This window comes from Triturus cristatus, chromosome 8 (assembly GCF_964204655.1).
Source record: "Triturus cristatus chromosome 8, aTriCri1.1, whole genome shotgun sequence".
In the NCBI taxonomy this organism is placed as follows: Eukaryota; Metazoa; Chordata; class Amphibia; order Caudata; family Salamandridae; genus Triturus; species Triturus cristatus.
Window position 1 is genome coordinate 739,038,199 of NC_140591.1, and position 23,333 is coordinate 739,061,531.

General features: G+C 41.6%; 11 non-coding genes across 11 annotated transcripts; all 11 read right to left on the reverse strand.

The window, feature by feature from the left end:
* TRNAP-UGG (transfer RNA proline (anticodon UGG)) lies at nucleotides 1-72 on the reverse strand. Its single transcript has one exon. It is a non-coding gene; the product is annotated as a tRNA-Pro (tRNA).
* Nucleotides 73-2,387: 2,315 nt separating this feature from the next.
* On the reverse strand, nucleotides 2,388-2,459 carry TRNAP-UGG (transfer RNA proline (anticodon UGG)). The gene has a single exon. It is a non-coding gene; the product is annotated as a tRNA-Pro (tRNA).
* A 2,325-nt stretch (nucleotides 2,460-4,784) lies between these two features.
* On the reverse strand, nucleotides 4,785-4,856 carry TRNAP-UGG (transfer RNA proline (anticodon UGG)). The gene has a single exon. It is a non-coding gene; the product is annotated as a tRNA-Pro (tRNA).
* Nucleotides 4,857-6,820: 1,964 nt separating this feature from the next.
* On the reverse strand, nucleotides 6,821-6,893 carry TRNAV-CAC (transfer RNA valine (anticodon CAC)). The gene has a single exon. It is a non-coding gene; the product is annotated as a tRNA-Val (tRNA).
* Nucleotides 6,894-7,165: 272 nt separating this feature from the next.
* On the reverse strand, nucleotides 7,166-7,237 carry TRNAS-UGA (transfer RNA serine (anticodon UGA)). The gene has a single exon. It is a non-coding gene; the product is annotated as a tRNA-Ser (tRNA).
* A 4,712-nt stretch (nucleotides 7,238-11,949) lies between these two features.
* Nucleotides 11,950-12,021, reverse strand: TRNAS-UGA (transfer RNA serine (anticodon UGA)). The gene has a single exon. It is a non-coding gene; the product is annotated as a tRNA-Ser (tRNA).
* Nucleotides 12,022-14,346: 2,325 nt separating this feature from the next.
* TRNAP-UGG (transfer RNA proline (anticodon UGG)) lies at nucleotides 14,347-14,418 on the reverse strand. Its single transcript has one exon. It is a non-coding gene; the product is annotated as a tRNA-Pro (tRNA).
* Nucleotides 14,419-16,743: 2,325 nt separating this feature from the next.
* On the reverse strand, nucleotides 16,744-16,815 carry TRNAP-UGG (transfer RNA proline (anticodon UGG)). The gene has a single exon. It is a non-coding gene; the product is annotated as a tRNA-Pro (tRNA).
* Nucleotides 16,816-18,785: 1,970 nt separating this feature from the next.
* Nucleotides 18,786-18,858, reverse strand: TRNAV-CAC (transfer RNA valine (anticodon CAC)). The gene has a single exon. It is a non-coding gene; the product is annotated as a tRNA-Val (tRNA).
* Nucleotides 18,859-19,130: 272 nt separating this feature from the next.
* Nucleotides 19,131-19,202, reverse strand: TRNAS-UGA (transfer RNA serine (anticodon UGA)). The gene has a single exon. It is a non-coding gene; the product is annotated as a tRNA-Ser (tRNA).
* A 2,325-nt stretch (nucleotides 19,203-21,527) lies between these two features.
* Nucleotides 21,528-21,599, reverse strand: TRNAP-UGG (transfer RNA proline (anticodon UGG)). Its single transcript has one exon. It is a non-coding gene; the product is annotated as a tRNA-Pro (tRNA).
* Between the last annotated feature and the right edge of the window lie 1,734 nt (nucleotides 21,600-23,333).

A 23,333-nucleotide genomic window follows, 5' to 3' on the forward strand; every position in this document is an offset into this window, starting at 1 on the left:
GGGCTCGTCCGGGATTTGAACCCGGGACCTCTCGCACCCAAAGCGAGAATCATACCCCTAGACCAACGAGCCCTCAAAATCCTCTTACCTCTCAAAAGCTAATACCGGCTCTAAGCCCGCAATGAAGATCATGCTGGTATCTTTATGATGCTTGGTCTGTGAATACGCATGAAAGTCAGTCTCAACTTACCCTTTCTCAAACGATAGCACTATCATTTACAAGTGTCTCCTTTTATTCCGTCCCAGCTTTGGACACGTCTTACAGGAAGTCAGCCCTTATTTATATATTTCTGCAGTGGCTGAAGCTTAATGAGAAAGAGTAACAAGTTGTTCATAACAACATAAGAAACACATTGTGCATTTTCTCTCAAATACTCCTTCACTTTGTGCCAAAAGAAATACCAAGGTGAATACCTAGGTCACAGATTCAAGCTAAAGATCTTCCTGCTGAATGCAAGGCGCAATAAAAACTGCATATCGCTGGACGAAAGCATTCCTTGCATAGACTCTAACATCATAACATAACTGAGCTGCTAGCAGCAAGCTAACCAATACCTTTCTGAAATGAGAATGACATGTGCTTATCTGCTCAATCAGTGCTCAATCAGGCGAGATTTAGAAAAGGTGGAAAGGGTCCAAGTGGATGCCCCTTCCTTTTTAGGGTGGGTCCTGCTGACTATCATAGGATTGCTTGTAAAAGTGGTCAGGGTCAGAGGAAAAGCTGCCAACACTTCTTAGCGTTCTCTATAGATGCAGCCATTTTCTGTGACTGTAATTTCGGCCTTTTCCCAGAAGTCTCTATTCTGCCTATGCAAATTAACAAAAGCAGTGCTTATTCCTCACTTGCTCAAATGTCCTTCCTGTCCAGAAAGCTCTGATTAAGCATGCTTATTTTCTTTTTCTGGGATATTTTAAATTGTTTCGCTGTCCAGTCTGTGGCAGTAGAAAGCTGCTTATGATGCCAGGTTTTGATGAATCCCCAAGGTACAAGTACAGAGGAATATATCAGTCTCTAGGATATGGAACTTTTAGCTAACACATCACAATATGTGATGCTTGCCAAGAAAACACTACATTCTGGAGCGCTGATGATCAGAACATTCTGCTCCTGAAGGATAGAAAAGACAGCTTGATTGAAATAAAGTCTGTTTATATTGACGCTCTCTCTCTCCCTATATATACATACATGCGTACACACACACACACAGGTATGTCATGCATTTCTTCAGATTTGTTTCAACCATTTACCATTTATTGGAGAATCCCTACTTTTCAAGTGACTGCAAATGAAGTCATCTCTGGCACTTTTTGTGCAAAGTAAGAGACACACATGACACCTTTTTATAAAAGTCATCGGTTTCTTTGTTACTGTGTACTTTCAAAGCATGGGGCTTTCACACGTCAGGTAAACCTGATTACCACTACACAACAAAAGCAGATGCAGCTTTCTTATCTATGTCGTGATAGAACAGTTGTGAATTGAGTAGAAGAAGGGCCCTGATGTGATACTTATTACATGCAGCCTGTAAGATAGTCAAACATGCAGGCTAGGAAGGAAGATGCAAATATCAATGTATTAGAAAAACACCTAAAGGCGAGTGATATGCTTTCATTCATGCATGGCTAGGAAAAATCGCCATACTGTTGCAAACATTCTTACACCACCAACTGGAAATAAATGATTCTGACATTAAACGTAAAGGTGACAATGCATTTGTATCATCACCTTGAGAAGGATCATCTTGGAATTGAGCCGAGGGCCTCTGCACTCAAAGCCAGAAACACTCCACTAAAATAAGATTCCTGTTGGTGCCAACAATTCTCCATGTTAATGCTTGTTCTAGGTGAGCAGTGAACCGATTGCAGGGCTCTTTTGAAAGCAAGGTCTGAGAACAAACAGATACATCCACACGCCGATTACTTTAGTGTTTTGAGAGCATTCCCTTTCTTGGAACGAGATTGCATGAAATAATCTTCAGGGCTTGGACAATTCCATGGCAAAACGGCACCTATCAACATTGTAGCCAACACAATATAACAACTGTTTCTGCCCGGTTTCGAACCGGGGACCTTTCGCGTGTGAGGCAAACGTGATAACCACTACACTACAGAAACAGATACCTACAGTTGATTTTTCTGTAATGAAACTGCTCCGAACTGGCTATTCCATGGGCCTCTGGCTTTAGATTTCTTTCATGCAACCTGCCCGACATCCCTAGCTGAACGCTCGTACATGCCATGCAAGACCAGATGTTTGGTATTAGCTCAGACTGGGCAGGGCTGAAGCATGAGACTCTAGCAAAGAATTATCCACTACTGCAAAGAAAAAATTGATGTTGGTTTTGAAACGCAAACTTCAAAACAACTTGAAAAGAGTACCAAGAAAAGGGCTCGTCCGGGATTTGAACCCGGGACCTCTCGCACCCAAAGCGAGAATCATACCCCTAGACCAACGAGCCCTCAAAATCCTCTTACCTCTCAAAAGCTAATACCGGCTCTAAGCCCGCAATGAAGATCATGCTGGTATCTTTATGATGCTTGGTCTGTGAATACGCATGAAAGTCAGTCTCAACTTACCCTTTCTCAAACGATAGCACTATCATTTACAAGTGTCTCCTTTTATTCCGTCCCAGCTTTGGACACGTCTTACAGGAAGTCAGCCCTTATTTATATATTTCTGCAGTGGCTGAAGCTTAATGAGAAAGAGTAACAAGTTGTTCATAACAACATAAGAAACACATTGTGCATTTTCTCTCAAATACTCCTTCACTTTGTGCCAAAAGAAATACCAAGGTGAATACCTAGGCCACAGATTCAAGCTAAAGATCTTCCTGCTGAATGCAAGGCGCAATAAAAACTGCATATCGCTGGACTAAAGCATTCCTTGCATAGCCTCTAACATCATAACATAACTGAGCTGCTAGCAGCAAGCTAACCAATACCTTTCTGAAATGAGAATGACATGTGCTTATCTGCTCAATCAGTGCTCAATCAGGCTCGATCAGGCGAGATTTAGAAAAGGTGGAAAGGGTCCAAGTGGATGCCCCTTCCTTTTTAGGGTGGGTCCTGCTCACTATCATAGGATTGCTTGTAAAAGTGGCCAGGGTCAGAGGAAAAGCTGCCAACACTTCTTAGCGTTCTCTATAGATGCAGCCATTTTCTGTGACTGTAATTTCGGCCTTTTCCCAGAAGTCTCTATTCTGCCTATGCAAATTAACAAAAGCAGTGCTTATTCCTCACTTGCTCAAATGTCCTTCCTGTCCAGAAAGCTCTGATTAAGCATGCTTATTTTCTTTTTCTGGGATATTTTAAATTGTTTCGCTGTCCAGTCTGTGGCAGTAGAAAGCTGCTTATGATGCCAGGTTTTGATGAATCCCCAAGGTACAAGTACAGAGGAATATATCAGTCTCTAGGATATGGAACTTTTAGCTAACACATCACAATATGTGATGCTTGCCAAGAAAACACTACATTCTGGAGCGCTGATGATCAGAACATTCTGCTCCTGAAGGATAGAAAAGACAGCTTGATTGAAATAAAGTCTGTTTATATTGACGCTCTCTCTCTCCCTATATATACATACATGCGTACACACACACACACAGGTATGTCATGCATTTCTTCAGATTTGTTTCAACCATTTACCATTTATTGGAGAATCCCTACTTTTCAAGTGACTGCAAATGAAGTCATCTCTGGCACTTTTTGTGCAAAGTAAGAGACACACATGACACCTTTTTATAAAAGTCATCGGTTTCTTTGTTACTGTGTACTTTCAAAGCATGGGGCTTTCACACATCAGGTAAACCTGATTACCACTACACAACAAAAGCAGATGCAGCTTTCTTATCTATGTCGTGATAGAACAGTTGTGAATTGAGTAGAAGAAGGGCCCTGATGTGATACTTATTACATGCAGCCTGTAAGATAGTCAAACATGCAGGCTAGGAAGGAAGATGCAAATATCAATGTATTAGAAAAACACCTAAAGGCGAGTGATATGCTTTCATTCATGCATGGCTAGGAAAAATCGCCATACTGTTGCAAACATTCTTACACCACCAACTGGAAATAAATGATTCTGACATTAAACGTAAAGGTGACAATGCATTTGTATCATCACCTTGAGAAGGATCATCTTGGAATTGAGCCGAGGGCCTCTGCACTCAAAGCCAGAAACACTCCACTAAAATAAGATTCCTGTTGGTGCCAACAATTCTCCATGTTAATGCTTGTTCTAGGTGAGCAGTGAACCGATTGCAGGGCTCTTTTGAAAGCAAGGTCTGAGAACCAACAGATACATCCACACGCCGATTACTTTAGTGTTTTGAGAGAATTCCCTTTCTTGGAACGAGATTGCATGAAATAATCTTCAGGGCTTGGACAATTCCATGGCAAAACGGCACCTATCAACATTGTAGCCAACACAATATAACAACTGTTTCTGCCCGGTTTCAAACCGGGGACCTTTCGCGTGTGAGGCAAACGTGATAACCACTACACTACAGAAACAGATACCTACAGTTGATTTTTCTGTAATGAAACTGCTCCGAACTGGCTATTCCATGGGCCTCTGGCTTTAGATTTCTTTCATGCAACCTGCCCGACATCCCTAGCTGAACGCTCGTACATGCCATGCAAGACCAGATGTTTGGTATTAGCTCAGACTGGGCAGGGCTAAAGCATGAGACTCTAGCAAAGAATTATCCACTACTGCAAAGAAAAAATTGATGTTGGTTTTGAAACGCAAACTTCAAAACAACTTGAAAAGAGTACCAAGAAAAGGGCTCGTCCGGGATTTGAACCCGGGACCTCTCGCACCCAAAGCGAGAATCATACCCCTAGACCAACGAGCCCTCAAAATCCTCTTACCTCTCAAAAGCTAATACCGGCTCTAAGCCCGCAATGAAGATCATGCTGGTATCTTTATGATGCTTGGTCTGTGAATACGCATGAAAGTCAGTCTCAACTTACCCTTTCTCAAACGATAGCACTATCATTTACAAGTGTCTCCTTTTATTCCGTCCCAGCTTTGGACACGTCTTACAGGAAGTCAGCCCTTATTTATATATTTCTGCAGTGGCTGAAGCTTAATGAGAAAGAGTAACAAGTTGTTCATAACAACATAAGAAACACATTGTGCATTTTCTCTCAAATACTCCTTCACTTTGTGCCAAAAGAAATACCAAGGTGAATACCTAGGTCACAGATTCAAGCTAAAGATCTTCCTGCTGAATGCAAGGCGCAATAAAAACTGCATATCGCTGGACGAAAGCATTCCTTGCATAGACTCTAACATCATAACATAACTGAGCTGCTAGCAGCAAGCTAACCAATACCTTTCTGAAATGAGAATGACATGTGCTTATCTGCTCAATCAGTGCTCAATCAGGCGAGATTTAGAAAAGGTGGAAAGGGTCCAAGTGGATGCCCCTTCCTTTTTAGGGTGGGTCCTGCTGACTATCATAGGATTGCTTGTAAAAGTGGTCAGGGTCAGAGGAAAAGCTGCCAACACTTCTTAGCGTTCTCTATAGATGCAGCCATTTTCTGTGACTGTAATTTCGGCCTTTTCCCAGAAGTCTCTATTCTGCCTATGCAAATTAACAAAAGCAGTGCTTATTCCTCACTTGCTCAAATGTCCTTCCTGTCCAGAAAGCTCTGATTAAGCATGCTTATTTTCTTTTTCTGGGATATTTTAAATTGTTTCGCTGTCCAGTCTGTGGCAGTAGAAAGCTGCTTATGATGCCAGGTTTTGATGAATCCCCAAGGTACAAGTACAGAGGAATATATCAGTCTCTAGGATATGGAACTTTTAGCTAACACATCACAATATGTGATGCTTGCCAAGAAAACACTACATTCTGGAGCGCTGATGATCAGAACATTCTGCTCCTGAAGGATAGAAAAGACAGCTTGATTGAAATAAAGTCTGTTTATATTGACGCTCTCTCTCTCCCTATATATACATACATGCGTACACACACAGGTATGTCATGCATTTCTTCAGATTTGTTTCAACCATTTACCATTTATTGGAGAATCCCTACTTTTCAAGTGATTGCAAATGAAGTCATCTCTGGCACTTTTTGTGCAAAGTAAGAGACACACATGACACCTTTTTATAAAAGTCATCGGTTTCTTTGTTACTGTGTACTTTCAAAGCATGGGGCTTTCACACGTCAGGTAAACCTGATTACCACTACACAACAAAAGCAGATGCAGCTTTCTTATCTATGTCGTGATAGAACAGTTGTGAATTGAGTAGAAGAAGGGCCCTGATGTGATACTTATTACATGCAGCCTGTAAGATAGTCAAACATGCAGGCTAAGAAGGAAGATGCAAATATCAATGTATTAGAAAAACACCTAAAGGCGAGTGATATGCTTTCATTCATGCATGGCTAGGAAAAATCGCCATACTGTTGCAAACATTCTTACACCACCAACTGGAAATAAATGATTCTGACATTAAACGTAAAGGTGACAATGCATTTGTATCATCACCTTGAGAAGGATCATCTTGGAATTGAGCCGAGGGCCTCTGCACTCAAAGCCAGAAACACTCCTCTAAAATAAGATTCCTGTTGGTGCCAACAATTCTCCATGTTAATGCTTGTTCTAGGTGAGCAGTGAACCGATTGCATGGCTCTTTTGAAAGCAAGGTCTGAGAACCAACAGATACATCCACACGCCGATTACTTTAGTGTTTTGAGAGAATTCCCTTTCTTGGAACGAGATTGCATGAAATAATCTTCAGGGCTTGGACAATTCCATGGCAAAATGGCACCTATCAACATTGTAGCCAACACAATATAACAACTGTTTCTGCCCGGTTTCGAACCGGGGACCTTTCGCGTGTGAGGCGAACGTGATAACCACTACACTACAGAAACATATACCTACAGTTGATTTTTCTGTAATGAAACTGCTCCGAACTGGCTATTCCATGGGCCTCTGGCTTTAGATTTCTTTCATGCAACCTGCCCGACATCCCTAGCTGAACGCTCGTACATGCCATGCAAGACCAGATGTTTGGTATTAGCTCAGACTGGGCAGGGCTGAAGCATGAGACTCTAGCAAAGAATTATCCACTACTGCAAAGAAAAAATTGATGTTGGTTTTGAAACGCAAACTTCAAAACAACTTGAAAAGAGTACCAAGAAAAGGGCTCGTCCGGGATTTGAACCCGGGACCTCTCGCACTCAAAGCGAGAATCATACCCCTAGACCAACGAGCCCTCAAAATCCTCTTACCTCTCAAAAGCTAATACCGGCTCTAAGCCCGCAATGAAGATCATGCTGGTATCTTTATGATGCTTGGTCTGTGAATACGCATGAAAGTCAGTCTCAACTTACCCTTTCTCAAACGATAGCACTATCATTTACAAGTGTCTCCTTTTATTCCGTCCCAGCTTTGGACACGTCTTACAGGAAGTCAGCCCTTATTTATATATTTCTTCAGTGGCTGAAGCCTAATGAGAAAGAGTAACAAGTTGTTCATAACAACATAAGAAACACATTGTGCATTTTCTCTTAAATACTCCTTCACTTTGTGCCAAAAGAAATACCAAGGTGAATACCTAGGCCACAGATTCAAGCTAAAGATCTTCCTGCTGAATGCAAGGCGCAATAAAAACTGCATATCGCTGGACTAAAGCATTCCTTGCATAGCTTCTAACATCATAACATAACTGAGCTGCTAGCAGCAAGCTAACCAATACCTTTCTGAAATGAGAATGACATGTGCTTATCTGCTCAATCAGTGCTCAATCAGGCTCGATCAGGCGAGATTTAGAAAAGGTGGAAAGGGTCCAAGTGGATGCCCCTTCCTTTTTAGGGTGGGTCCTGCTGACTATCATAGGATTGCTTGTAAAAGTGGCCAGGGTCAGAGGAAAAGCTGCCAACACTTCTTAGCGTTCTCTATAGATGCAGCCATTTTCTGTGACTGTAATTTCGGCCTTTTCCCAGAAGTCTCTATTCTGCCTATGCAAATTAACAAAAGCAGTGCTTATTCCTCACTTGCTCAAATGTCCTTCCTGTCCAGAAAGCTCTGATTAAGCATGCTTATTTTCTTTTTCTGGGATATTTTAAATTGTTTCGCTGTCCAGTCTGTGGCAGTAGAAAGCTGCTTATGATGCCAGGTTTTGATGAAAACCCAAGGTACAAGTACAGAGGAATATATCAGTCTCTAGGATATGGAACTTTTAGCTAACACATCACAATATGTGATGCTTGCCAAGAAAACACTACATTCTGGAGCGCTGATGATCAGAACATTCTGCTCCTGAAGGATAGAAAAGACAGCTTGATTGAAATAAAGTCTGTTTATATTGACGCTCTCTCTCTCCCTATATATACATACATGCGTACACACACACACACAGGTATGTCATGCATTTCTTCAGATTTGTTTCAACCATTTACCATTTATTGGAGAATCCCTACTTTTCAAGTGACTGCAAATGAAGTCATCTCTGGCACTTTTTGTGCAAAGTAAGAGACACACATGACACCTTTTTATAAAAGTCATCGGTTTCTTTGTTACTGTGTACTTTCAAAGCATGGGGCTTTCACACGTCAGGTAAACCTGATTACCACTACACAACAAAAGCAGATGCAGCTTTCTTATCTATGTCGTGATAGAACAGTTGTGAATTGAGTAGAAGAAGGGCCCTGATGTGATACTTATTACATGCAGCCTGTAAGATAGTCAAACATGCAGGCTAGGAAGGAAGATGCAAATATCAATGTATTAGAAAAACACCTAAAGGCGAGTGATATGCTTTCATTCATGCATGGCTAGGAAAAATCGCCATACTGTTGCAAACATTCTTACACCACCAACTGGAAATAAATGATTCTGACATTAAACGTAAAGGTGACAATGCATTTGTATCATCACCTTGAGAAGGATCATCTTGGAATTGAGCCGAGGGCCTCTGCACTCAAAGCCAGAAACACTCCACTAAAATAAGATTCCTGTTGGTGCCAACAATTCTCCATGTTAATGCTTGTTCTAGGTGAGCAGTGAACCGATTGCAGGGCTCTTTTGAAAGCAAGGTCTGAGAACAAACAGATACATCCACACGCCGATTACTTTAGTGTTTTGAGAGCATTCCCTTTCTTGGAACGAGATTGCATGAAATAATCTTCAGGGCTTGGACAATTCCATGGCAAAACGGCACCTATCAACATTGTAGCCAACACAATATAACAACTGTTTCTGCCCGGTTTCGAACCGGGGACCTTTCGCGTGTGAGGCAAACGTGATAACCACTACACTACAGAAACAGATACCTACAGTTGATTTTTCTGTAATGAAACTGCTCCGAACTGGCTATTCCATGGGCCTCTGGCTTTAGATTTCTTTCATGCAACCTGCCCGACATCCCTAGCTGAACGCTCGTACATGCCATGCAAGACCAGATGTTTGGTATTAGCTCAGACTGGGCAGGGCTGAAGCATGAGACTCTAGCAAAGAATTATCCACTACTGCAAAGAAAAAATTGATGTTGGTTTTGAAACGCAAACTTCAAAACAACTTGAAAAGAGTACCAAGAAAAGGGCTGGTCCGGGATTTGAACCCGGGACCTCTCGCACCCAAAGCGAGAATCATACCCCTAGACCAACGAGCCCTCAAAATCCTCTTACCTCTCAAAAGCTAATACCGGCTCTAAGCCCGCAATGAAGATCATGCTGGTATCTTTATGATGCTTGGTCTGTGAATACGCATGAAAGTCAGTCTCAACTTACCCTTTCTCAAACGATAGCACTATCATTTACAAGTGTCTCCTTTTATTCCGTCCCAGCTTTGGACACGTCTTACAGGAAGTCAGCCCTTATTTATATATTTCTGCAGTGGCTGAAGCTTAATGAGAAAGAGTAACAAGTTGTTCATAACAACATAAGAAACACATTGTGCATTTTCTCTCAAATACTCCTTCACTTTGTGCCAAAAGAAATACCAAGGTGAATACCTAGGTCACAGATTCAAGCTAAAGATCTTCCTGCTGAATGCAAGGCGCAATAAAAACTGCATATCGCTGGACGAAAGCATTCCTTGCATAGCCTCTAACATCATAACATAACTGAGCTGCTAGCAGCAAGCTAACCAATACCTTTCTGAAATGAGAATGACATGTGCTTATCTGCTCAATCAGTGCTCAATCAGGCGAGATTTAGAAAAGGTGGAAAGGGTCCAAGTGGATGCCCCTTCCTTTTTAGGGTGGGTCCTGCTGACTATCATAGGATTGCTTGTAAAAGTGGTCAGGGTCAGAGGAAAAGCTGCCAACACTTCTTAGCGTTCTCTATAGATGCAGCCATTTTCTGTGACTGTAATTTCGGCCTTTTCCCAGAAGTCTCTATTCTGCCTATGCAAATTAACAAAAGCAGTGCTTATTCCTCACTTGCTCAAATGTCCTTCCTGTCCAGAAAGCTCTGATTAAGCATGCTTATTTTCTTTTTCTGGGATATTTTAAATTGTTTCGCTGTCCAGTCTATGGCAGTAGAAAGCTGCTTATGATGCCAGGTTTTGATGAATCCCCAAGGTACAAGTACAGAGGAATATATCAGTCTCTAGGATATGGAACTTTTAGCTAACACATCACAATATGTGATGCTTGCCAAGAAAACACTACATTCTGGAGCGCTGATGATCAGAACATTCTGCTCCTGAAGGATAGAAAAGACAGCTTGATTGAAATAAAGTCTGTTTATATTGACGCTCTCTCTCTCCCTATATATACATACATGCGTACACACACACACACAGGTATGTCATGCATTTCTTCAGATTTGTTTCAACCATTTACCATTTATTGGAGAATCCCTACTTTTCAAGTGATTGCAAATGAAGTCATCTCTGGCACTTTTTGTGCAAAGTAAGAGACACACATGACACCTTTTTATAAAAGTCATCGGTTTCTTTGTTACTGTGTACTTTCAAAGCATGGGGCTTTCACACGTCAGGTAAACCTGATTACCACTACACAACAAAAGCAGATGCAGCTTTCTTATCTATGTCGTGATAGAACAGTTGTGAATTGAGTAGAAGAAGGGCCCTGATGTGATACTTATTACATGCAGCCTGTAAGATAGTCAAACATGCAGGCTAAGAAGGAAGATGCAAATATCAATGTATTAGAAAAACACCTAAAGGCGAGTGATATGCTTTCATTCATGCATGGCTAGGAAAAATCGCCATACTGTTGCAAACATTCTTACACCACCAACTGGAAATAAATGATTCTGACATTAAACGTAAAGGTGACAATGCATTTGTATCATCACCTTGAGAAGGATCATCTTGGAATTGAGCCGAGGGCCTCTGCACTCAAAGCCAGAAACACTCCACTAAAATAAGATTCCTGTTGGTGCCAACAATTCTCCATGTTAATGCTTGTTCTAGGTGAGCAGTGAACCGATTGCATGGCTCTTTTGAAAGCAAGGTCTGAGAACCAACAGATACATCCACACGCCGATTACTTTAGTGTTTTGAGAGAATTCCCTTTCTTGGAACGAGATTGCATGAAATAATCTTCAGGGCTTGGACAATTCCATGGCAAAACGGCACCTATCAACATTGTAGCCAACACAATATAACAACTGTTTCTGCCCGGTTTCGAACCGGGGACCTTTCGCGTGTGAGGCAAACGTGATAACCACTACACTACAGAAACAGATACCTACAGTTGATTTTTCTGTAATGAAACTGCTCCGAACTGGCTATTCCATGGGCCTCTGGCTTTAGATTTCTTTCATGCAACCTGCCCGACATCCCTAGCTGAACGCTCGTACATGCCATGCAAGACCAGATGTTTGGTATTAGCTCAGACTGGGCAGGGCTGAAGCATGAGACTCTAGCAAAGAATTATCCACTACTGCAAAGAAAAAATTGATGTTGGTTTTGAAACGCAAACTTCAAAACAACTTGAAAAGAGTACCAAGAAAAGGGCTCGTCCGGGATTTGAACCCGGGACCTCTCGCACTCAAAGCGAGAATCATACCCCTAGACCAACGAGCCCTCAAAATCCTCTTACCTCTCAAAAGCTAATACCGGCTCTAAGCCCGCAATGAAGATCATGCTGGTATCTTTATGATGCTTGGTCTGTGAATACGCATGAAAGTCAGTCTCAACTTACCCTTTCTCAAACGATAGCACTATCATTTACAAGTGTCTCCTTTTATTCCGTCCCAGCTTTGGACACGTCTTACAGGAAGTCAGCCCTTATTTATATATTTCTTCAGTGGCTGAAGCCTAATGAGAAAGAGTAACAAGTTGTTCATAACAACATAAGAAACACATTGTGCATTTTCTCTTAAATACTCCTTCACTTTGTGCCAAAAGAAATACCAAGGTGAATACCTAGGCCACAGATTCAAGCTAAAGATCTTCCTGCTGAATGCAAGGCGCAATAAAAACTGCATATCGCTGGACTAAAGCATTCCTTGCATAGCCTCTAACATCATAACATAACTGAGCTGCTAGCAGCAAGCTAACCAATACCTTTCTGAAATGAGAATGACATGTGCTTATCTGCTCAATCAGTGCTCAATCAGGCTCGATCAGGCGAGATTTAGAAAAGGTGGAAAGGGTCCAAGTGGATGCCCCTTCCTTTTTAGGGTGGGTCCTGCTGACTATCATAGGATTGCTTGTAAAAGTGGCCAGGGTCAGAGGAAAAGCTGCCAACACTTCTTAGCGTTCTCTATAGATGCAGCCATTTTCTGTGACTGTAATTTCGGCCTTTTCCCAGAAGTCTCTATTCTGCCTATGCAAATTAACAAAAGCAGTGCTTATTCCTCACTTGCTCAAATGTCCTTCCTGTCCAGAAAGCTCTGATTAAGCATGCTTATTTTCTTTTTCTGGGATATTTTAAATTGTTTCGCTGTCCAGTCTGTGGCAGTAGAAAGCTGCTTATGATGCCAGGTTTTGATGAAAACCCAAGGTACAAGTACAGAGGAATATATCAGTCTCTAGGATATGGAACTTTTAGCTAACACATCACAATATGTGATGCTTGCCAAGAAAACACTACATTCTGGAGCGCTGATGATCAGAACATTCTGCTCCTGAAGGATAGAAAAGACAGCTTGATTGAAATAAAGTCTGTTTATATTGACGCTCTCTCTCTCCCTATATATACATACATGCGTACACACACACACACAGGTATGTCATGCATTTCTTCAGATTTGTTTCAACCATTTACCATTTATTGGAGAATCCCTACTTTTCAAGTGACTGCAAATGAAGTCATCTCTGGCACTTTTTGTGCAAAGTAAGAGACACACATGACACCTTTTTATAAAAGTCATCGGTTTCTTTGTTACTGTGTACTTTCAAAGCATGGGGCTTTCACACGTCAGGTAAACCTGATTACCACTACACAACAAAAGCAGATGCAGCTTTCTTATCTATGTCGTGATAGAACAGTTGTGAATTGAGTAGAAGAAGGGCCCTGATGTGATACTTATTACATGCAGCCTGTAAGATAGTCAAACATGCAGGCTAGGAAGGAAGATGCAAATATCAATGTATTAGAAAAACACCTAAAGGCGAGTGATATGCTTTCATTCATGCATGGCTAGGAAAAATCGCCATACTGTTGCAAACATTCTTACACCACCAACTGGAAATAAATGATTCTGACATTAAACGTAAAGGTGACAATGCATTTGTATCATCACCTTGAGAAGGATCATCTTGGAATTGAGCCGAGGGCCTCTGCACTCAAAGCCAGAAACACTCCACTAAAATAAGATTCCTGTTGGTGCCAACAATTCTCCATGTTAATGCTTGTTCTAGGTGAGCAGTGAACCGATTGCAGGGCTCTTTTGAAAGCAAGGTCTGAGAACAAACAGATACATCCACACGCCGATTACTTTAGTGTTTTGAGAGCATTCCCTTTCTTGGAACGAGATTGCATGAAATAATCTTCAGGGCTTGGACAATTCCATGGCAAAACGGCACCTATCAACATTGTAGCCAACACAATATAACAACTGTTTCTGCCCGGTTTCGAACCGGGGACCTTTCGCGTGTGAGGCAAACGTGATAACCACTACACTACAGAAACAGATACCTACAGTTGATTTTTCTGTAATGAAACTGCTCCGAACTGGCTATTCCATGGGCCTCTGGCTTTAGATTTCTTTCATGCAACCTGCCCGACATCCCTAGCTGAACGCTCGTACATGCCATGCAAGACCAGATGTTTGGTATTAGCTCAGACTGGGCAGGGCTGAAGCATGAGACTCTAGCAAAGAATTATCCACTACTGCAAAGAAAAAATTGATGTTGGTTTTGAAACGCAAACTTCAAAACAACTTGAAAAGAGTACCAAGAAAAGGGCTCGTCCGGGATTTGAACCCGGGACCTCTCGCACCCAAAGCGAGAATCATACCCCTAGACCAACGAGCCCTCAAAATCCTCTTACCTCTCAAAAGCTAATACCGGCTCTAAGCCCGCAATGAAGATCATGCTGGTATCTTTATGATGCTTGGTCTGTGAATACGCATGAAAGTCAGTCTCAACTTACCCTTTCTCAAACGATAGCACTATCATTTACAAGTGTCTCCTTTTATTCCGTCCCAGCTTTGGACACGTCTTACAGGAAGTCAGCCCTTATTTATATATTTCTGCAGTGGCTGAAGCTTAATGAGAAAGAGTAACAAGTTGTTCATAACAACATAAGAAACACATTGTGCATTTTCTCTCAAATCCTCCTTCACTTTGTGCCAAAAGAAATACCAAGGTGAATACCTAGGCCACAGATTCAAGCTAAAGATCTTCCTGCTGAATGCAAGGCGCAATAAAAACTGCATATCGCTGGACTAAAGCATTCCTTGCATAGCCTCTAACATCATAACATAACTGAGCTGCTAGCAGCAAGCTAACCAATACCTTTCTGAAATGAGAATGACATGTGCTTATCTGCTCAATCAGTGCTCAATCAGGCTCGATCAGGCGAGATTTAGAAAAGGTGGAAAGGGTCCAAGTGGATGCCCCTTCCTTTTTAGGGTGGGTCCTGCTCACTATCATAGGATTGCTTGTAAAAGTGGCCAGGGTCAGAGGAAAAGCTGCCAACACTTCTTAGCGTTCTCTATAGATGCAGCCATTTTCTGTGACTGTAATTTCGGCCTTTTCCCAGAAGTCTCTATTCTGCCTATGCAAATTAACAAAAGCAGTGCTTATTCCTCACTTGCTCAAATGTCCTTCCTGTCCAGAAAGCTCTGATTAAGCATGCTTATTTTCTTTTTCTGGGATATTTTAAATTGTTTCGCTGTCCAGTCTGTGGCAGTAGAAAGCTGCTTATGATGCCAGGTTTTGATGAAAACCCAAGGTACAAGTACAGAGGAATATATCAGTCTCTAGGATATGGAACTTTTAGCTAACACATCACAATATGTGATGCTTGCCAAGAAAACACTACATTCTGGAGCGCTGATGATCAGAACATTCTGCTCCTGAAGGATAGAAAAGACAGCTTGATTGAAATAAAGTCTGTTTATATTGACGCTCTCTCTCTCCCTATATATACATACATGCGTACACACACACACACAGGTATGTCATGCATTTCTTCAGATTTGTTTCAACCATTTACCATTTATTGGAGAATCCCTACTTTTCAAGTGACTGCAAATGAAGTCATCTCTGGCACTTTTTGTGCAAAGTAAGAGACACACATGACACCTTTTTATAAAAGTCATCGGTTTCTTTGTTACTGTGTACTTTCAAAGCATGGGGCTTTCACACGTCAGGTAAACCTGATTACCACTACACAACAAAAGCAGATGCAGCTTTCTTATCTATGTCGTGATAGAACAGTTGTGAATTGAGTAGAAGAAGGGCCCTGATGTGATACTTATTACATGCAGCCTGTAAGATAGTCAAACATGCAGGCTAGGAAGGAAGATGCAAATATCAATGTATTAGAAAAACACCTAAAGGCGAGTGATATGCTTTCATTCATGCATGGCTAGGAAAAATCGCCATACTGTTGCAAACATTCTTACACCACCAACTGGAAATAAATGATTCTGACATTAAACGTAAAGGTGACAATGCATTTGTATCATCACCTTGAGAAGGATCATCTTGGAATTGAGCCGAGGGCCTCTGCACTCAAAGCCAGAAACACTCCACTAAAATAAGATTCCTGTTGGTGCCAACAATTCTCCATGTTAATGCTTGTTCTAGGTGAGCAGTGAACCGATTGCAGGGCTCTTTTGAAAGCAAGGTCTGAGAACCAACAGATACATCCACACGCCGATTACTTTAGTGTTTTGAGAGAATTCCCTTTCTTGGAACGAGATTGCATGAAATAATCTTCAGGGCTTGGACAATTCCATGGCAAAACGGCACCTATCAACATTGTAGCCAACACAATATAACAACTGTTTCTGCCCGGTTTCAAACCGGGGACCTTTCGCGTGTGAGGCAAACGTGATAACCACTACACTACAGAAACAGATACCTACAGTTGATTTTTCTGTAATGAAACTGCTCCGAACTGGCTATTCCATGGGCCTCTGGCTTTAGATTTCTTTCATGCAACCTGCCCGACATCCCTAGCTGAACGCTCGTACATGCCATGCAAGACCAGATGTTTGGTATTAGCTCAGACTGGGCAGGGCTAAAGCATGAGACTCTAGCAAAGAATTATCCACTACTGCAAAGAAAAAATTGATGTTGGTTTTGAAACGCAAACTTCAAAACAACTTGAAAAGAGTACCAAGAAAAGGGCTCGTCCGGGATTTGAACCCGGGACCTCTCGCACCCAAAGCGAGAATCATACCCCTAGACCAACGAGCCCTCAAAATCCTCTTACCTCTCAAAAGCTAATACCGGCTCTAAGCCCGCAATGAAGATCATGCTGGTATCTTTATGATGCTTGGTCTGTGAATACGCATGAAAGTCAGTCTCAACTTACCCTTTCTCAAACGATAGCACTATCATTTACAAGTGTCTCCTTTTATTCCGTCCCAGCTTTGGACACGTCTTACAGGAAGTCAGCCCTTATTTATATATTTCTGCAGTGGCTGAAGCTTAATGAGAAAGAGTAACAAGTTGTTCATAACAACATAAGAAACACATTGTGCATTTTCTCTCAAATACTCCTTCACTTTGTGCCAAAAGAAATACCAAGGTGAATACCTAGGTCACAGATTCAAGCTAAAGATCTTCCTGCTGAATGCAAGGCGCAATAAAAACTGCATATCGCTGGACGAAAGCATTCCTTGCATAGCCTCTAACATCATAACATAACTGAGCTGCTAGCAGCAAGCTAACCAATACCTTTCTGAAATGAGAATGACATGTGCTTATCTGCTCAATCAGTGCTCAATCAGGCGAGATTTAGAAAAGGTGGAAAGGGTCCAAGTGGATGCCCCTTCCTTTTTAGGGTGGGTCCTGCTGACTATCATAGGATTGCTTGTAAAAGTGGTCAGGGTCAGAGGAAAAGCTGCCAACACTTCTTAGCGTTCTCTATAGATGCAGCCATTTTCTGTGACTGTAATTTCGGCCTTTTCCCAGAAGTCTCTATTCTGCCTATGCAAATTAACAAAAGCAGTGCTTATTCCTCACTTGCTCAAATGTCCTTCCTGTCCAGAAAGCTCTGATTAAGCATGCTTATTTTCTTTTTCTGGGATATTTTAAATTGTTTCGCTGTCCAGTCTGTGGCAGTAGAAAGCTGCTTATGATGCCAGGTTTTGATGAATCCCCAAGGTACAAGTACAGAGGAATATATCAGTCTCTAGGATATGGAACTTTTAGCTAACACATCACAATATGTGATGCTTGCCAAGAAAACACTACATTCTGGAGCGCTGATGATCAGAACATTCTGCTCCTGAAGGATAGAAAAGACAGCTTGATTGAAATAAAGTCTGTTTATATTGACGCTCTCTCTCTCCCTATATATACATACATGCGTACACACACACACACAGGTATGTCATGCATTTCTTCAGATTTGTTTCAACCATTTACCATTTATTGGAGAATCCCTACTTTTCAAGTGATTGCAAATGAAGTCATCTCTGGCACTTTTTGTGCAAAGTAAGAGACACACATGACACCTTTTTATAAAAGTCATCGGTTTCTTTGTTACTGTGTACTTTCAAAGCATGGGGCTTTCACACGTCAGGTAAACCTGATTACCACTACACAACAAAAGCAGATGCAGCTTTCTTATCTATGTCGTGATAGAACAGTTGTGAATTGAGTAGAAGAAGGGCCCTGATGTGATACTTATTACATGCAGCCTGTAAGATAGTCAAACATGCAGGCTAAGAAGGAAGATGCAAATATCAATGTATTAGAAAAACACCTAAAGGCGAGTGATATGCTTTCATTCATGCATGGCTAGGAAAAATCGCCATACTGTTGCAAACATTCTTACACCACCAACTGGAAATAAATGATTCTGACATTAAACGTAAAGGTGACAATGCATTTGTATCATCACCTTGAGAAGGATCATCTTGGAATTGAGCCGAGGGCCTCTGCACTCAAAGCCAGAAACACTCCTCTAAAATAAGATTCCTGTTGGTGCCAACAATTCTCCATGTTAATGCTTGTTCTAGGTGAGCAGTGAACCGATTGCATGGCTCTTTTGAAAGCAAGGTCTGAGAACCAACAGATACATCCACACGCCGATTACTTTAGTGTTTTGAGAGAATTCCCTTTCTTGGAACGAGATTGCATGAAATAATCTTCAGGGCTTGGACAATTCCATGGCAAAATGGCACCTATCAACATTGTAGCCAACACAATATAACAACTGTTTCTGCCCGGTTTCGAACCGGGGACCTTTCGCGTGTGAGGCGAACGTGATAACCACTACACTACAGAAACAGATACCTACAGTTGATTTTTCTGTAATGAAACTGCTCCGAACTGGCTATTCCATGGGCCTCTGGCTTTAGATTTCTTTCATGCAACCTGCCCGACATCCCTAGCTGAACGCTCGTACATGCCATGCAAGACCAGATGTTTGGTATTAGCTCAGACTGGGCAGGGCTGAAGCATGAGACTCTAGCAAAGAATTATCCACTACTGCAAAGAAAAAATTGATGTTGGTTTTGAAACGCAAACTTCAAAACAACTTGAAAAGAGTACCAAGAAAAGGGCTCGTCCGGGATTTGAACCCGGGACCTCTCGCACTCAAAGCGAGAATCATACCCCTAGACCAACGAGCCCTCAAAATCCTCTTACCTCTCAAAAGCTAATACCGGCTCTAAGCCCGCAATGAAGATCATGCTGGTATCTTTATGATGCTTGGTCTGTGAATACGCATGAAAGTCAGTCTCAACTTACCCTTTCTCAAACGATAGCACTATCATTTACAAGTGTCTCCTTTTATTCCGTCCCAGCTTTGGACACGTCTTACAGGAAGTCAGCCCTTATTTATATATTTCTTCAGTGGCTGAAGCCTAATGAGAAAGAGTAACAAGTTGTTCATAACAACATAAGAAACACATTGTGCATTTTCTCTTAAATACTCCTTCACTTTGTGCCAAAAGAAATACCAAGGTGAATACCTAGGCCACAGATTCAAGCTAAAGATCTTCCTGCTGAATGCAAGGCGCAATAAAAACTGCATATCGCTGGACTAAAGCATTCCTTGCATAGCCTCTAACATCATAACATAACTGAGCTGCTAGCAGCAAGCTAACCAATACCTTTCTGAAATGAGAATGACATGTGCTTATCTGCTCAATCAGTGCTCAATCAGGCTCGATCAGGCGAGATTTAGAAAAGGTGGAAAGGGTCCAAGTGGATGCCCCTTCCTTTTTAGGGTGGGTCCTGCTGACTATCATAGGATTGCTTGTAAAAGTGGCCAGGGTCAGAGGAAAAGCTGCCAACACTTCTTAGCGTTCTCTATAGATGCAGCCATTTTCTGTGACTGTAATTTCGGCCTTTTCCCAGAAGTCTCTATTCTGCCTATGCAAATTAACAAAAGCAGTGCTTATTCCTCACTTGCTCAAATGTCCTTCCTGTCCAGAAAGCTCTGATTAAGCATGCTTATTTTCTTTTTCTGGGATATTTTAAATTGTTTCGCTGTCCAGTCTGTGGCAGTAGAAAGCTGCTTATGATGCCAGGTTTTGATGAAAACCCAAGGTACAAGTACAGAGGAATATATCAGTCTCTAGGATATGGAACTTTTAGCTAACACATCACAATATGTGATGCTTGCCAAGAAAACACTACATTCTGGAGCGCTGATGATCAGAACATTCTGCTCCTGAAGGATAGAAAAGACAGCTTGATTGAAATAAAGTCTGTTTATATTGACGCTCTCTCTCTCCCTATATATACATACATGCATACACACACACACACAGGTATGTCATGCATTTCTTCAGATTTGTTTCAACCATTTACCATTTATTGGAGAATCCCTACTTTTCAAGTGACTGCAAATGAAGTCATCTCTGGCACTTTTTGTGCAAAGTAAGAGACACACATGACACCTTTTTATAAAAGTCATCGGTTTCTTTGTTACTGTGTACTTTCAAAGCATGGGGCTTTCACACGTCAGGTAAACCTGATTACCACTACACAACAAAAGCAGATGCAGCTTTCTTATCTATGTCGTGATAGAACAGTTGTGAATTGAGTAGAAGAAGGGCCCTGATGTGATACTTATTACATGCAGCCTGTAAGATAGTCAAACATGCAGGCTAGGAAGGAAGATGCAAATATCAATGTATTAGAAAAACACCTAAAGGCGAGTGATATGCTTTCATTCATGCATGGCTAGGAAAAATCGCCATACTGTTGCAAACATTCTTACACCACCAACTGGAAATAAATGATTCTGACATTAAACGTAAAGGTGACAATGCATTTGTATCATCACCTTGAGAAGGATCATCTTGGAATTGAGCCGAGGGCCTCTGCACTCAAAGCCAGAAACACTCCACTAAAATAAGATTCCTGTTGGTGCCAACAATTCTCCATGTTAATGCTTGTTCTAGGTGAGCAGTGAACCGATTGCAGGGCTCTTTTGAAAGCAAGGTCTGAGAACCAACAGATACATCCACACGCCGATTACTTTAGTGTTTTGAGAGAATTCCCTTTCTTGGAACGAGATTGCATGAAATAATCTTCAGGGCTTGGACAATTCCATGGCAAAACGGCACCTATCAACATTGTAGCCAACACAATATAACAACTGTTTCTGCCCGGTTTCAAACCGGGGACCTTTCGCGTGTGAGGCAAACGTGATAACCACTACACTACAGAAACAGATACCTACAGTTGATTTTTCTGTAATGAAACTGCTCCGAACTGGCTATTCCATGGGCCTCTGGCTTTAGATTTCTTTCATGCAACCTGCCCGACATCCCTAGCTGAACGCTCGTACATGCCATGCAAGACCAGATGTTTGGTATTAGCTCAGACTGGGCAGGGCTAAAGCATGAGACTCTAGCAAAGAATTATCCACTACTGCAAAGAAAAAATTGATGTTGGTTTTGAAACGCAAACTTCAAAACAACTTGAAAAGAGTACCAAGAAAAGGGCTCGTCCGGGATTTGAACCCGGGACCTCTCGCACCCAAAGCGAGAATCATACCCCTAGACCAACGAGCCCTCAAAATCCTCTTACCTCTCAAAAGCTAATACCGGCTCTAAGCCCGCAATGAAGATCATGCTGGTATCTTTATGATGCTTGGTCTGTGAATACGCATGAAAGTCAGTCTCAACTTACCCTTTCTCAAACGATAGCACTATCATTTACAAGTGTCTCCTTTTATTCCGTCCCAGCTTTGGACACGTCTTACAGGAAGTCAGCCCTTATTTATATATTTCTGCAGTGGCTGAAGCTTAATGAGAAAGAGTAACAAGTTGTTCATAACAACATAAGAAACACATTGTGCATTTTCTCTCAAATACTCCTTCACTTTGTGCCAAAAGAAATACCAAGGTGAATACCTAGGTCACAGATTCAAGCTAAAGATCTTCCTGCTGAATGCAAGGCGCAATAAAAACTGCATATCGCTGGACGAAAGCATTCCTTGCATAGCCTCTAACATCATAACATAACTGAGCTGCTAGCAGCAAGCTAACCAATACCTTTCTGAAATGAGAATGACATGTGCTTATCTGCTCAATCAGTGCTCAATCAGGCGAGATTTAGAAAAGGTGGAAAGGGTCCAAGTGGATGCCCCTTCCTTTTTAGGGTGGGTCCTGCTGACTATCATAGGATTGCTTGTAAAAGTGGTCAGGGTCAGAGGAAAAGCTGCCAACACTTCTTAGCGTTCTCTATAGATGCAGCCATTTTCTGTGACTGTAATTTCGGCCTTTTCCCAGAAGTCTCTATTCTGCCTATGCAAATTAACAAAAGCAGTGCTTATTCCTCACTTGCTCAAATGTCCTTCCTGTCCAGAAAGCTCTGATTAAGCATGCTTATTTTCTTTTTCTGGGATATTTTAAATTGTTTCGCTGTCCAGTCTGTGGCAGTAGAAAGCTGCTTATGATGCCAGGTTTTGATGAATCCCCAAGGTACAAGTACAGAGGAATATATCAGTCTCTAGGATATGGAACTTTTAGCTAACACATCACAATATGTGATGCTTGCCAAGAAAACACTACATTCTGGAGCGCTGATGATCAGAACATTCTGCTCCTGAAGGATAGAAAAGACAGCTTGATTGAAATAAAGTCTGTTTATATTGACGCTCTCTCTCTCCCTATATATACATACATGCGTACACACACACACACAGGTATGTCATGCATTTCTTCAGATTTGTTTCAACCATTTACCATTTATTGGAGAATCCCTACTTTTCAAGTGATTGCAAATGAAGTCATCTCTGGCACTTTTTGTGCAAAGTAAGAGACACACATGACACCTTTTTATAAAAGTCATCGGTTTCTTTGTTACTGTGTACTTTCAAAGCATGGGGCTTTCACACGTCAGGTAAACCTGATTACCACTACACAACAAAAGCAGATGCAGCTTTCTTATCTATGTCGTGATAGAACAGTTGTGAATTGAGTAGAAGAAGGGCCCTGATGTGATACTTATTACATGCAGCCTGTAAGATAGTCAAACATGCAGGCTAAGAAGGAAGATGCAAATATCAATGTATTAGAAAAACACCTAAAGGCGAGTGATATGCTTTCATTCATGCATGGCTAGGAAAAATCGCCATACTGTTGCAAACATTCTTACACCACCAACTGGAAATAAATGATTCTGACATTAAACGTAAAGGTGACAATGCATTTGTATCATCACCTTGAGAAGGATCATCTTGGAATTGAGCCGAGGGCCTCTGCACTCAAAGCCAGAAACACTCCTCTAAAATAAGATTCCTG